The sequence below is a fragment of the Danio rerio genome, chromosome 10 (genome assembly GCF_052040795.2).
Source record: "Danio rerio strain M-AB ecotype USA chromosome 10, GRCz13ab, whole genome shotgun sequence".
NCBI lineage: Eukaryota > Metazoa > Chordata > Actinopteri > Cypriniformes > Danionidae > Danio > Danio rerio.
The window spans coordinates 42155696-42170000 of record NC_141030.1 but is presented as its reverse complement, the minus strand read 5'-3'; the positions used below and the strand labels follow the sequence as shown (position 1 = coordinate 42170000).

Here is a 14305-nt window from a genome sequence, read left to right as displayed (position 1 = left end):
TGAGCATGTCTGGAGTTAGATGGAGGAGGCATTGAAGATGAAGCCAAAGGATCTTGATGAACTCTGGGAGTCCTGCAAGAATGCTTTGTCATTCCAGATGACTTTATTAATAAGTGATTTGAGTCATTGCAGAGATGTATGGATGCAGTCCTCTAAGCTCATGGGAGTCAAACACAATATTGATTCTTTTTCTACTGCAGCATGACTTTATATTCTACACTGTAAATTATTTCTGTTAAGTGACAAGACTTTTGTCTTAGCAAAGTCAGACCTTACTGTCCTAATTAAATAATTAAAATCAAGGCATGATCATATTTTATTATGGTAAAATAAGCGTAATCTAGAGGCCTTTGCCCTTCAAATAAGCCACTTCTAATACCGAATGATCGACTAGAAGTCAACTTATTATTTGCTGTTCCTAACACTTGGAATAGCCAACAAGACAGGCAGTGTCAGGCAGTGTATTAATACGCTTGATTGTTCATAAGGTGCACCTTCATTAGAGAAAGTCAAGACTCACTAATAGGAGCAATTTACCACTCAAAAAGTCTAGCGGAAATATATAGAAGAATGCTTTAGGACAAAATATTATGACAACTTGTTCAAGAATTTTGCATGTAAAGACATGTAAAGTCACACAACGTTGTGAAGATTGAAGAGGTAGCTTTGAGAATTTCAATTCTGATCTGAGAAATGCACCAAAGCAGCCGAGAAGAACTGTAAGTGTAATATATTTGTATTTTTAATAATAGTTCAAGTATAATAAGCCTAATTCATCAATCATGTTTCTTTTTACTCTGTACTTTGAATAACTTAAAAGTACTATAGTAAACTTGGATGGATGGATGGATGGATGGATGGATGGATGGATGGATGGATGGATGGATGGATGGATGGATGGATGGATGGATGGATGGATGGATGGATGGATGGATGGATGGATGGATGGATGAATGGATGGATGGATGGAAAAAGAGAGATAGAAAGCAAGTTCTAAAGGTGTTGTTAATACTATGGCACCTGATTTCCTTTGGCGCCTGTTGTTGTAAAGTAAAGTAAAGTAAAGTAAAGTAAAGTAAAGTAAAGTAAAGTAAAGTAAAGTAAAGTAAAGTAAAGAAGAACTTTTATTGTCATTGTAGTTATACAACGAAATTTGTTTGGTAACTCACAGAGACCAGCAGCAATATAAAAAGAGAGAAAACAAACAATAGACATAATACTAAAATATAAGATGCAAGATAAAATATACTAAATGTAATAAGTCACATAAAACAAACAATAGACATAATACTAAAATATAAGATGTAAGATAAAAAATACTAAATGTAATAAGTCACAGTCTTTACATTGTGGCAAATGAGTGCAAACATGAAAATCCATAAAGTGTCTTTGTGCATTAGCAGCAGAACATCAGGAAGATAGGGAGTGAGGGAGGGGGGCGGGGGGGGGGGGGGGTGACTGTTAATGTGTACGAAGAGGAGGGGTGGCACAGGCTACAGCTCTGGGGAAGAAGCTGCTCCTTAGCCTGTTTGTGCGGGTCTTAATGTGATGTGAGACTCTCACTGTCCATCAGCTTTATTTCTGACTGTGGACTTAAGTGCTTTTCTTGTGCTCTTCCTAGAAGCTTCAAGGGTGCTCGGTCACTTCAGACATAGATTGAGAGAACAAATATTACATGCAGGTTATATGTGTATACCAGGGCCGGATTAACCAATGGGCCTTATGGGCACAGGCCCAGGGGCCCGTGTGCACTAGGGGCCCCTGCGAGGGGGGAGAAAAAAAAAGACAATTTTGGAGTGTCTTTTTAGGCTAATTGCAAATAGCGCATCTAGTTGGACGAAGCTATTCAGGGTTTACGCCCATCGATGCCTGATTGATAGAGACAACATGAGTAAAGAGAGGTGAATTAATTCAGCTGCAGAGGCGCACCTTGTATGGCGCACAACATTTACTTTTGACGCGATTAATCATAACATCGGTTCGAATCCATCATCAGCTGAACTCGTGCTACTTTTTTTTCCTCCCCATTACATATCAGATTGGAAATATATTAATTTTTAAGAAACATTTTTTTTAAATAATGCAAATGTGATATAAAGTCACAAGTGTCTCGTGGGTATTTAATAATGTTTAGCCTTATTATAGGCGCCTGCTGCGCCTCCCTCTCTTCAAAAACTATATTGCTCAGACAACTATTTCCTCTGAGCAAAAAAATCGCGATCACATATTAATATTATTATTATATTTATATTGCCTTTCTTTTTTTAACTAAACAGAATGCTGTAATTGGTCAAGTGCGGAAACGTCAGTTTTGTAATAACCCGCACTAAACTGAGCGGACTTTGGTGTAACGTTATATCTGTCATAGATCAAAAATGAGTGGACAAGTGGATTTAGCAAACGCGACAGAAAGAGGAGAGGAGGCATTTTTATTGAGGCATTTTCCATACACATCATCTTTAAGAAGACCTATGATCAGGAGAATGAGGGTACAGAAGAAGACGTTATGGTAACCTTAAATGATTAGTAGCTAGCATTAACCAGGCGGAGTAGGCTAACGGCAGCGCAGCGCGGACTGGATTCATCGTGTGAGAGACAGACAGAAAAGGAGAGAGAGAGAGGGAGAGAGAGAGAGAGAAAGGCCCAGAAGAGGAGAGAGACGGGAGAGAAGAGGTATAGTGTCTGTAATTTCGGATACTTTTAGGTTTATAATCAAGTCTTCATCACGAGAAGAGTAGAGAAAATACAGGGAGAGGAGGAGAGAGACAGTTAATCAGTGTTTGTATTATGAAAGACTCAGATTCATAGAACTCAGATTCATAGAACTGGATTGGAGAAGCATTGTGCGTTATATGCCATGGCAATAATATGCTTTATAAGTTTGTAAAAGCATTAAAATAAATTACATTAAAATACCCTTAAAAAAAAAAAAAATATATATATATATATATATATATATATATATATATATATATATATATATATATATACATACATACATAGTTTAATTTTTTTTATTTAATGCTTTGAAAAATAATTTAAATCTTTGTAGACTATAAATGCATATGTACTATATATCATTTATTTAAATATGTGGGCAACAAATTATAGATTCATTTTATTTAAAAATTATTATATTATTCTTATTTTTTAAATTTAACTATAGGGGTGCGGCTAGGTAGGGGGCCTTTCAAGATAATGTGCCCAGGGGCCCCTGAGTTCTTAATCCGGGCCTGGTGTATACAGTATACAACCTACACATGCAGGTTGTGTGTGTATACAGATTATAACCTATATGGATGAATACTTTTCATACAGAAAGTGTGCTGGAAAACGTGAGAAAATCCAGTGGCCAGAGTCACTCAAGTGAACAGTGAGTTTCCTGCATGAGTTAGTGTGAACTGTGAACAAGGTCAGAGGTGTTTGTGGTCATCAAAAGCCTTTTCTTTCCAGATCGAGTGAGTGTTTGACTGGTGTTGACGGTTTCTTTTCATTCTTCATCGGTTTAGCGCCCCCTTCTGGAAATTTTAACGCTAAATAAATTTTACGCATGTAAAATCGTAGAATATAGTATACTGTAAAGTTTTAGTCAAAATGATTAGCCCTCCTGTCAAATTTAAATTCTTGTAAAAATTGTTTCTCATGTGTTGCTAAACGGAAAGTTTTTTTCAGCACATCTTTAAATAGTTTAACAAGTTTCTAATAATTTGTTTCTTTTTGTCTTTGCCATATAACAGCATATTTTTTCTAATTATTTTGCTATAGCCTACAGCTTAAAGTCTTAAATAAAGTCTTAACTAGGATGTAACTACTAAGTGGTTATGTGTTGGGTTCCTTTGAGAGAAAAAAACTGGTTCTGCAAATTTATTGCAAACTATTTGGGTGGAATTTTAAACAAATTAAATTTAGTATTGTTCAGCTTTATTTGTTTGTTTAAATTTAGCCCAAATAAATAGTTTACAATCACTTAACTTAAAAAAAAAAAAAGTAAATCCAAGGAATCATCTTTGAGTCATTAGGAAGTCATTGGAGAACTGTGTAATTTTTTTGTAGTCAATCAAAAAATTTTCTTAAGGGGTCTAATAATATTGACCCTATTTAAAAAAAAAAATAAACAAATAAACACTGCTTTATTCCAAACAAAGTAAAAACAATAAAACTTTTTAAACAAAGAAAAATATATTGTGAAAATTTATCCCAATGCATTGGGTTATTTTGATTAAAAGTATTTTTTTTTCATGCTGGTATTACAATTACTACTATTCATTTTATAATTGAATAAATAAATGTCTCCGCTGTGTCCTAAAGGTGAGAATGACGGCCGGATATCCTAAATATGTGTTTCATTTAAAAAAAAAAAAAAAAACTAAAGATGAAGACCTGAGCGTTTTCCATTTAATATACATTGGCTATGAAGTGCATGTTTGTATCATCAACAATTAAGAGTGTTGGTGAAATGTATATAAAAAACGCGACATGGAGAGGTAATTTAATTTAAAAAAAAAAACTATATTATTGCGCTAAAGCTTGAATTTTATAACGCAAAAACAAAATTACACGCATATTAATACAGCTGTTCTGTGTCAGTTAAATCTGTTGACTGTTGAAATTCTACATTTTAACCCAACTGGTTGACTTATAATAAAAATAACCAAAAATTTTATAAATAACCCAACAAAGCATCAAATATTTAACCCATCTGGTTGAGTTATTAATAAATAACCTTATAAAGGTTAAAAATAACCCAACAAAGCACCAATGTTTAACTCAACCATTGGGTTAAATAAATAACTCAACGTTTTTAGTGTGTATTATTATCTGCAAGTCATCTGTCCTTTTGTCTTCATTAATTCACAGCCGGGCACCTCAGTACCCGAAATACCTGAAAGTGTCACAAGTTTAGATGATACCACAAATTTATAAAAAAAATATATTTTACAATTAATTTATGTATTTTGAGGGGGGGGGGGGGTCTTGTCTTCCTTCTTTTTTGTCTTTGGCTGATCACATGCCTGATCAATATACTGGGACGTTAGGGCCCAGTCCCCTTTTGGCATCACTAACACCACTTTCGGCAGCAACCTAGATTTCCCATGTGGGAACCCATGTACTGACCAGGCGCAGCCCTGCTTAGCTTCGGTGGGTGACCATTTTAGAGTTGCAGAGAGATAGCTGCCAACATTTATTTTACCCGATCTACAAAAGATAACTTTAACATCAATCATCAATAGTAACCAGAAAATCATTTCAGAACAAAAACAATTTGATGACATATTCAAAGCCTCTATAAGGATCTATTTAAATTTAATTTGTGCTTTAATTTTTTTTACTATTTGTCAGCAAGACGGTTTTGATCACTTCAAATATTAAACAAAAATGCAGGCCTTGTTTTTAAACCCAAATCACAGAAGCAGTGTGAAATATGTGAAAGCAATGTGAGCATGAAAACAATTTAAAATGTTTTAGGTAAAGTTGTTAATTAGAGGAGTAATTTACTCAGTTTTTATTTTTTGGGGGAGGCCCCAAAAGGATTCGCACTACACAAAGGGGCCTTCCACTGAAAAAGTTTGAGAAGCCCTGATTTAGCAGACGCTTTCATCCAAAGCACTTACGCAAACAGTAGCTAAACCATAATTTAATGAATTAATTTGTTTTTATTATAAACACAACTTACTAATGTCCCTCAGTTAAATAGCCGACAAAGTTAAGTGTGACGGAAACTATTTAGGAAACAAACATTTGACGAACATGTGCATATATTTTTATTTATTCCGGAAATGGCCGGTAAGTAATTTCCCTTCCCCACATGATGGCGCTGTTGCTTTAACTTCAGTTTTACCATGCACATCAACCTCAGTCATCAAGCTTTCAAATGTGAGTCAAATCATGCTCCATTTACGAATATTTTGCTATATGTTAATGCAATTAGTTTTTAACCGTAATTACATAGGATAACAGAGTGATATCGGTTTAATATTTAATAGTTTTGTGCATCTTTCTCACTCTCACCTGTGAGCTGCTGAAATCAGAAGGCAAACTGGTGAAGGAAAGGATTGAAGCTCTGGAGTTTGATATATTCAGCCAGACATGTGTCTCTGAGGCACAGATGATGGGCAGAGCCGCCGTGGCATTGATTTTGTCTGCCCTTGTTCAAAATTCGTAAATTGCTCTGTCTGGCCTTAGCTTTTCACATTAACTCCAGCCTTGACTCGAATCTGAACCGAGAAGAAGCTTGTTTGAGTCAGATTCTCTCTCCCTCTCTTTCTCTCTGATGATGATGATGATGATGATGATAAAGAGAAGGTATATTTTCAAAATTACAGATGATCTATTAGATATATGGTTAATGTTGATCTCTTAGGACACTGATTGTGAATGGTAGTGATGGATTCCTTTGAACCACAGTTTTCTTAATCTTTAAAATTTTGTAAACTATTTGTGTTAAACCAGTGAAACAAAGTTGTGTTACGTCATAATTGTCTTATATTTAGCCCAGGGCTAAGCATAATCGTGATTGATTAATTGCATTAATTGCAAAATAAACTTTTGTTTTGAGTTACATTTGTGTGTGTGTGTGTGTGTGTGTGTGTGTGTGTGTGTGTGTGTGTGTGTGTGTGTGTGTGTGTGTGTGCGTGTGTGTAATGTGTATATTTAATATCCATATATATAAATACACACATGGCTGCATATATTTGAGAAAATGTTTGTTTATATTTAGATATACAATTTTAATGCTATCAAAAGATTAAACCCGATTAATCCAGGGCAAAAGTTTGTATTGATATATTTTATACGTGTGTACTGTGTATATGTATAAAAATACACACACGCTGTACATAAAATACAAAAATATACTAAGAAATATATTTACATATATGTATTTATATATAATTTGTTATATATACATTTTCCATTTTATTATTTCTGTGTGTGTGTGTGCGTGTGTGTGTTTGTGTGTGTGTGTGTGTGTGTGTGTGTGTGTGTGTGTGTGTGTGTGTAAGTCGGAATTATTAGCCCCCCTGTTTATTTTTTTCCCCCAATTTCTGTTTAACAGAGAAAAGATTTATTCAGCACATGTCTAAACATAATAGTTTTAATAACTCATTTCTAATAACTGATTTTTTTTGTCATGATGACAGTACATAATATTTTATAGATATTTTTCAAGAGACTGGTATTCAGTTTAGTGACATTTAAAGGCTTAACTGGGTTAATTAGGTTAACTAGGCAGGTTAGGGCAAGTTATTGTATCGCAATGGTTTGTTCTGTAGACTATTGAAGTGGTTAGCACTGTCGCCTCACAGCAAGAAGGTGACTGGTTTGAGTTCCAGCTACACCAGTTGGCATTTCTGTGTGGAGTTTGCATGTTCTCCACGTGTTGGTGTGAGTTTCCTCCGGGTGCTCTGGTTTCCCCTACAGTCCAGTTACATGGGCTATAAGTGAATTAAAAAAACTAAATTGGCCGTAGTTCATAAGAGTGAATGATGAGAAAATGGATGTTTCCCAGTACTGGGTTGCAGCTGGAAGGGCATCAACCGATGTGTAAAACATATACTTGAAAAGTTAATTTCTCTGTGGCGACCCCTATTTAATATAGGAACTAAGCCCAAGGAAAATGAATGGATGAATATCTGTGCGAAGTGCACTCCTTTATGAACTCTGAACAAGCAAAAGTCACACAAGAGTTTTAATTCACATCTGTGTGAACTTTGTAGTGTGGTGTGGCATCTATATGGCTAATTATTTTATGTTTGTGTGCTCAGTTACTCGGCAAAAACTGTTTTGAAAAGTTTTTGCTTATGCAAGATGTGTCAGGTTTATTGTCTGTACAGTTTTGAGAAAGTAAAACTAAATTGGCAGCTGTGTATGTGTGTGTATGAATGAAAGTGTGTAGTGCTGGGTTGCGGCTGGAAGGGCATCCGCTCTGTTAAACAAATGCCTGAGTGATTGGCAGTTCATTCCGCTGTGGCGGCCTCTGATAAATCAGGGACTAAACCGAAGGATAGTGAGTGAATGAGTGAGAGAATAAATTTTTAGACATGTAATACATGTAAGGTTTTTTTCCAACTTTTTTCTTAAGTTCACTGTAAAAAAAAAAAAAAAAAAAAAAAGTTGGGTTTCACGCAATTCAATCATGTTATCCCAACACAAATCAATTAAGTTAAAGGTGCAGTAGGTGATCTGCCTGTATACTAACCGGTTACCATAATATCTTTCAAACGCAATCATTTGCTAGTTTGAAAACTTTACATTACTTTATAATACTACAGTTCTGAATAAAAAGCTGTAATATATCTTGCACATTTTCAGTTGTGAAGCAAGCAATCTTGTCGTAATGTGCAATATTTATGGCATGCAAGGATCATTGGTCTTACTCTCACACACTATGTCATAAAGCGGCTACTGTATGCTTACGCCCCATTCACACGAGGCATCAGCTTTAACGCTTCCCATTCACTTTGAATGGGTGACGTCAGGCATTGATGAACTGCATTGTGGATCCGTTGTTGCTGCTTCAGAGGTGTGCTCGCAGCAAAAGTTGGGACTTGCTCAACTTTTCAAGAGCCGACGGAAGCGTCAGCCAATCAGATCGCTTTATGCTAAAACACCAGCTCAGACAGTGGCCTATTCCGGGCTAATTTCATTGGCTGACGCTGCTATGACAATCGCGTCAGTCCCAACTTCAGACTCTCCTTCTGTCAAGTGTGATGCTGTGAATGAGGCCTTAGTGGTTGACCAGCGGCGTGCAGGAATTACACTTATTACTAAACCATACTTACATGCTGTATCAAACTGAATATTCAGAGTAGCGGTAAACAACATAGAGAGCGCGTCACAGGCTGTCATTGTTAAAAAATGAACCAATGTGAATATAAAACCAACTACACCTCAGGACAGCAGCTAGGCGGAATAATGCTATCTACTGAAGTTTTGTTGTTAAACTAAATAAAAATCGACTATCGATGCTGTATAAGGCCCTTTATGAAACTGAAAATAGTCGCATCAATTCACAGGAAGATTTAAGTAGCTGAACAACACTTCTGTGTGTTTAACCCATTCGTAAAACAACAAAATCTACATCAGCTTTGTGACTAAAATAGTTTTAAAACAACATTACCTGTCTAAAATAAACACTTCAGCCATGGTGTCGTCTTTCCTCCAGCATGCAAAACTAACTCCAATATTGATTCAGGATTTTGTTTTTACCGCTCTCACTCATGTCCATCTGACCGAGGCCCGCGTGCACATGCATTGACGGATCTGTGTGAACAGTTGTTCAAATCTACATTTGTTGACAGACAGTTTGGGCTACTTAGCAGAATTATAGGAATAATCGGCCCGACAGTATTTATTGAATAAAATATTTTTTCGTTTTTAGCCTTACCTAAAATATAAAAACACATTTAGATCACTTACTTTGGTCATTACTATTGAAATGTGAAGAGACTTTTAACCAGCACAACAAAAACTGTTTCTGAAGACAATCACATACTGCACCTTTAATTGTTATTACAAATTTAAGTGGATTCAACATAAAACAATTAAGTTGTTTTTGTTTTTAGCTTGTTTTAAATAAGTTGTTTGAACAAGCAGCAAAACTTTTGAAGTGTTCGCAAATGTTCTTTTACCCTAAAGGTTTTTTTAGCATATGTAGAAAGTAAAACTGATGCACACGATTTAAAAAAAGTAACATGATTTAAGCCAGTCCACGGTCTTGACCAATGTTTACAGCGCTTTTTCTTTTACCCCGTCACACATAATGTATGGCTTGGGAGGTGCTTTGGCAGTGTTTAGTCTCTGTGATGAAGGATGACGCAGTCTGGCTGGATCCTGATGGAGCAGAAATGCTTTCAGGAGGAGATGCAGGCTGCAGTTTGATCTGCGCTGGTGTCAAAAAGATTCATGGCCGGGAATGATTTGAGCTGTCGTTCGCGAGCCGGACTGCGGGAGAGAAAGAAAAAACATCAATCCATCACCAATATTTTTGAGGAACAACACCATCTATCACCTCAAGGGCATCACGCGGAGTTCATTTCTGGCGGAGGGGAAGATTTAGAGTGTATTGAGGCTTTTTACCCTGTGAGGTGAACGGGACGTCACTCCCCCGGGCTCCTCACATGCCTGCGCTGACCTTTGAACCCCTCTGTGCTTGGAATCTGAACCTAGAGGTCACGACTTTTGACCTCCTTTCTGACCTGCTGAATGTTTGACGCCCTTTAGTCAAAAAGTGAAACAGTTTGCCCCTGCACCAGGTAACCTCGTGCCCCTTCTCGTCCCGCTAGGGTATGAGAGCAGGTTGACCTCCATGGCCTTTATTAGCTGTGTGTGTTATTAGTCTTGCAGCACATCACACTGAATATTGTTATCGTCATCGCTGCTCTTTATCTGGAATGTTAAGTTCTTCAAAAGACGGACTGACTTAAAATGTTGCCGTCAATGTCAAGATTGGCTTTTATCAGCACAGGCGAATTAATCCCATGATGATTCTCCCTGCACTTAAACCAAGCTCTTGCCGAGGCTCACCAGATTCAGTTCTTCATAAAACTCAAGGATAATATAAACTTTCAGTCGTTCTGCATATTGGATGGTGGATTCTTATGTAAATATTTGTATTTAATAGTATCTAGCAACATAGACTTATGCTGAAAATGTGCCCCTATATACATTTCTGGAGATCACAAATTATGTAGCCAGAGGTATGTATGGCTGCATTTCGTCTTAAAAGCGAACGCTATGGGGCGGTGGGTTTTGTGCTTACCAGCGGACCACTTACCTCCGTGTGGCCGGCTTTTCCGATGTTACCAGTTTGTCCAGTGGCTTGCCGTGGATGTCCGAGGATTTGAGACGCAGAGCGTAGTTGACCGTGACGACGGGGTCTGAGTCTGGCGGAAAACAGTTCTAGAAACCGGGTAAGACAAAAACAAAAGGCAAAAAATTAAATAAACAAGTAAATAACAGGGTGAGAATGTGGTAAAATCAAAAAATGTGGTAAAAATCAGGCAGCCCCGAGGACTTTGCCTAGATTGCTTTTGACAATACTGGGTTTAGGGAAGGGGGTGATCGGGTCAGTTGGTGCTCTTTTAAAACACTGTTGGTTGGGTTTACAGAAAGGGGTGGGTTGGGGGTTTGGCCAGTTGGAAATTTCAGATCTGAAAACGCACACACAGCAGCCTCCGGTGGATTTGCGAAAGCAAAAACGGCAAAAAACGTAACTCCTGAGAGCTTTGGCGCTCTCCAGAAATGTATACAAGGGTACATATTCAGAATGAGCCTAGATTGATATCTAGTGTGTTAGTTACATAAATCAGATTTCAGGAACAGTACTTTTTTTCCCATTATAATTCAACAGATTGAAGTCAATTATAAACTTGCAAACCTGTTTACATGTTGTATTTAAAGACATTTTTTTCAGGCATTTGTCCTCCTGTGTGTGGTACTAGTTTATTAAAGCTGGGACACACCAGCATGTAGAATCGACATCAGTCATCGGCTAAAGAGAGCACTCTGATTGGCTATATATATACACACACACACACACACACACACACACACATATATATATATATATATATATATATATATATATATATATATATATATATATATATATATATATGATTGGCCATATAGTATATAAATATTGACAAATAGGAAAAGTAATTGGGTGGTTCAGTGGTTAGCACAGTGCCTCAATGCAAGAAGGTGGCTGGTTTGAGTCCCTGCCAGCAGTGGTGGATTTAGCTATAGGCAATATGGGCAATCGCCCAGGGCGGCATCTTGCACATGGAGATGGAGCAAAAAAAAAAAAAAAAAAAAAAAAAAGTTTGAAAAAATTTTAGGATGGTAATACCAGAATAAAGACGTTAGGGGCCATTCACATTTGGCATCATTTGCACACACAAGTTTGTTTATTTCTGTGTACAACCAAACCGCTGTTGAAAGCAAACTGACACATGCGCACAGAAAACCATTCCAGCGTGCCTTACTTGCTGCTCCTGCTCTTGTTTACATGCACGCCGATAAAATATACGCCGCTCATGCAATGTAAAACCGGAGTAAAGGCCTTTTTTGTTACTTTTATGAAACAAAATGTTGACAAGCAGTGAGTTTTGCAAGTTTACAAAACTTGTAAAAGTGGTTTTAAGCATATCACTCCAGTTTTGGGGATTTGTGGGGCGTTTATACGGGGTGATTCGCCCAGGGTGCCATTTAAGCTAGAACTGCCACTGCCACTGCCTGCCAGTTGGCATTTCTGTGTGGAGTTGGCATGTTCTCCACTTGTTGGCATGGGTAGTCCAAAGACTAAATTGACCGTAGTGTATGTGTGTGAATGTGAGAGTGTATGGCTGTTTTCCAGTACTGGGTTACAGCTGGAAGGGCATCCGCTGGATAAAACATATGCTGGAATAGTTGGCGGTACATTCTGCTGTGGCAACCTCTGAAATGGAGACTAAGCTAAATGAATGAATGAATGAATGAATGAAGTGGATTGAGCGTAACACAATTAAGTTGTCCACCCAAAAACCTTTAAGGTTGTGTTGGTTCAACTCCTTTTAAATAAGTAGTTTGAACAAGCAGTGTGTATTCTTTGAGTGTGTATTCTGCACACACTGATGCTGAAACTATATATCATACAGCCCAATGGAGTCTTCAGCTTCATTGGAGGTCATGTAGTCCTCATGCGTGTCTCTCAGAGAGCGGTGTGTGTCTCAGGACGGCCTGCGAGAGTGTGTGACGTGCATCAGACAGTTGCGGTCGCGGCGCTGACTCTGCCACAGGGGCCGACACAAACGTCACTCTACACCCAAATGTCAGTCAACAGCGTCTGGCCTCAGGCCCACATTCACCCCTCCAATCAAGACAAAGACAAAACCACAACCCGTTTACCATTTCACACTCCATTTCACGTGCTGTTTTTGTTGTTTTTATGGCGCATTAATAAGTGAAGGTGGTGTAGGCTCACAGCTCCAGCATGCGTGTCTGTGCATGTCCACAGGTTTCTCTCTGACCCCTTAGCGACCCCTGATCTCTGCTGACCCTGAGCCGTGAGCTGCCCTTTCATTCCCAGCAGGGCTGCTGACAGTAAGGCTAATTCCAGAGGGGCCACGCAAGCACCGTAAAACTGTTCCCGTTTAATGATGACAAAGCACTTGCGATGCTTGTTCGCTTTTAATTGGGCTATTTTGGCCTGTTGTTTCTTTCTTTTTTTTACAAGCGAGTGTCTGTGTGAGGCCTCGGGCATCTCTCTCTCTGGGTGTGGGTTTTAAAGACTTAGTTAGCACACGTTCAGAAGTTTATTATTTCTCTTTATTTTAGGCTGGAGCATTAAGTAAATAGTTGATCATAGTGTAGAGTTTACTCAAACGATTTGCAAACAAACTGTTTATTTAAAATGAGCAGAAACAACACCTTTATTGAGATTTTTTTTGTAAACTTATTTGTTTCATGTTCAATCCAATTTGTTACGTTTTACACGATTTGTGTTGGGACAACATGACTGTCTGCATGCCTAAATGCCTTGCTGCCATGTGATTGGCAGATTATAAATTTGAGTTAACGAGCAGTAGGAAAGTACCAAATAAATTACTTTTAATTTAGTACAGTCCCACTTTATATTGTCGCTTATACCTTACATGGTAAGTAGTATGTAATTACAGTGTATGCACACACTGGTAAATAGTATTTACTTCTGTAATACTGTTGTAACTACACACCCTGCTGAAAAATCCAGCTTAAACCAGCCTAAGCTGGTTGGCTGGTTTTAGCTGGTAGACCAGGCTGGTTTTAGAGGTGTTTTGGCCACTTCCAGGCAGGTTTCCAGCCATTTCCAGCCTGGTCTTAGCTGGTCAGGCTGGAAAATGACCAGCCAAATCCAGCTAAAACCAGCTTGACCAGCCTGGTTTAAGCTGGATATAGCTGGTTTTGGCTGGACTCCCAGCTTGGCTAGGCTGGTCAAGCTGGTTTTAGCTGGTCATCTCCCTGCCTGACCAGCTAAGACCAGGCTGGAAATGGCAGGAAACCAGCCTGGAAGTGGCCAAAACCCCTCTAAAACCAGCCTGGTCGACCAGCTAAAACCAGCCAACCAGCTTAGGCTGGTTTAAGCTGGATTTTTCAGCAGGGCACTGAATAGTATGTATAAGTTCAATTGTGTAATAGAACATTAATAATACAATCTTTGGTTGTGTGTGTGTGTGTGTGTGTGTGTGTGTGTGTGTGTGTGTATATATATCACATGAGTAGCAGTGACAAAAGTAGCAGGACAAAAGACTCTTTCTCATCTCTACGTGGGACTGTCATGACCGCG

General features: G+C 38.0%; 1 long non-coding RNA gene across 4 annotated transcripts in view; it reads left to right on the top strand.

Annotated features, from left to right (window-relative positions):
- LOC141376441 (uncharacterized) overlaps window positions 1-14305 on the top strand; it is a 107489-nt gene that overhangs the window by 35939 nt on the left and 57245 nt on the right. The window lies entirely within an intron of this gene.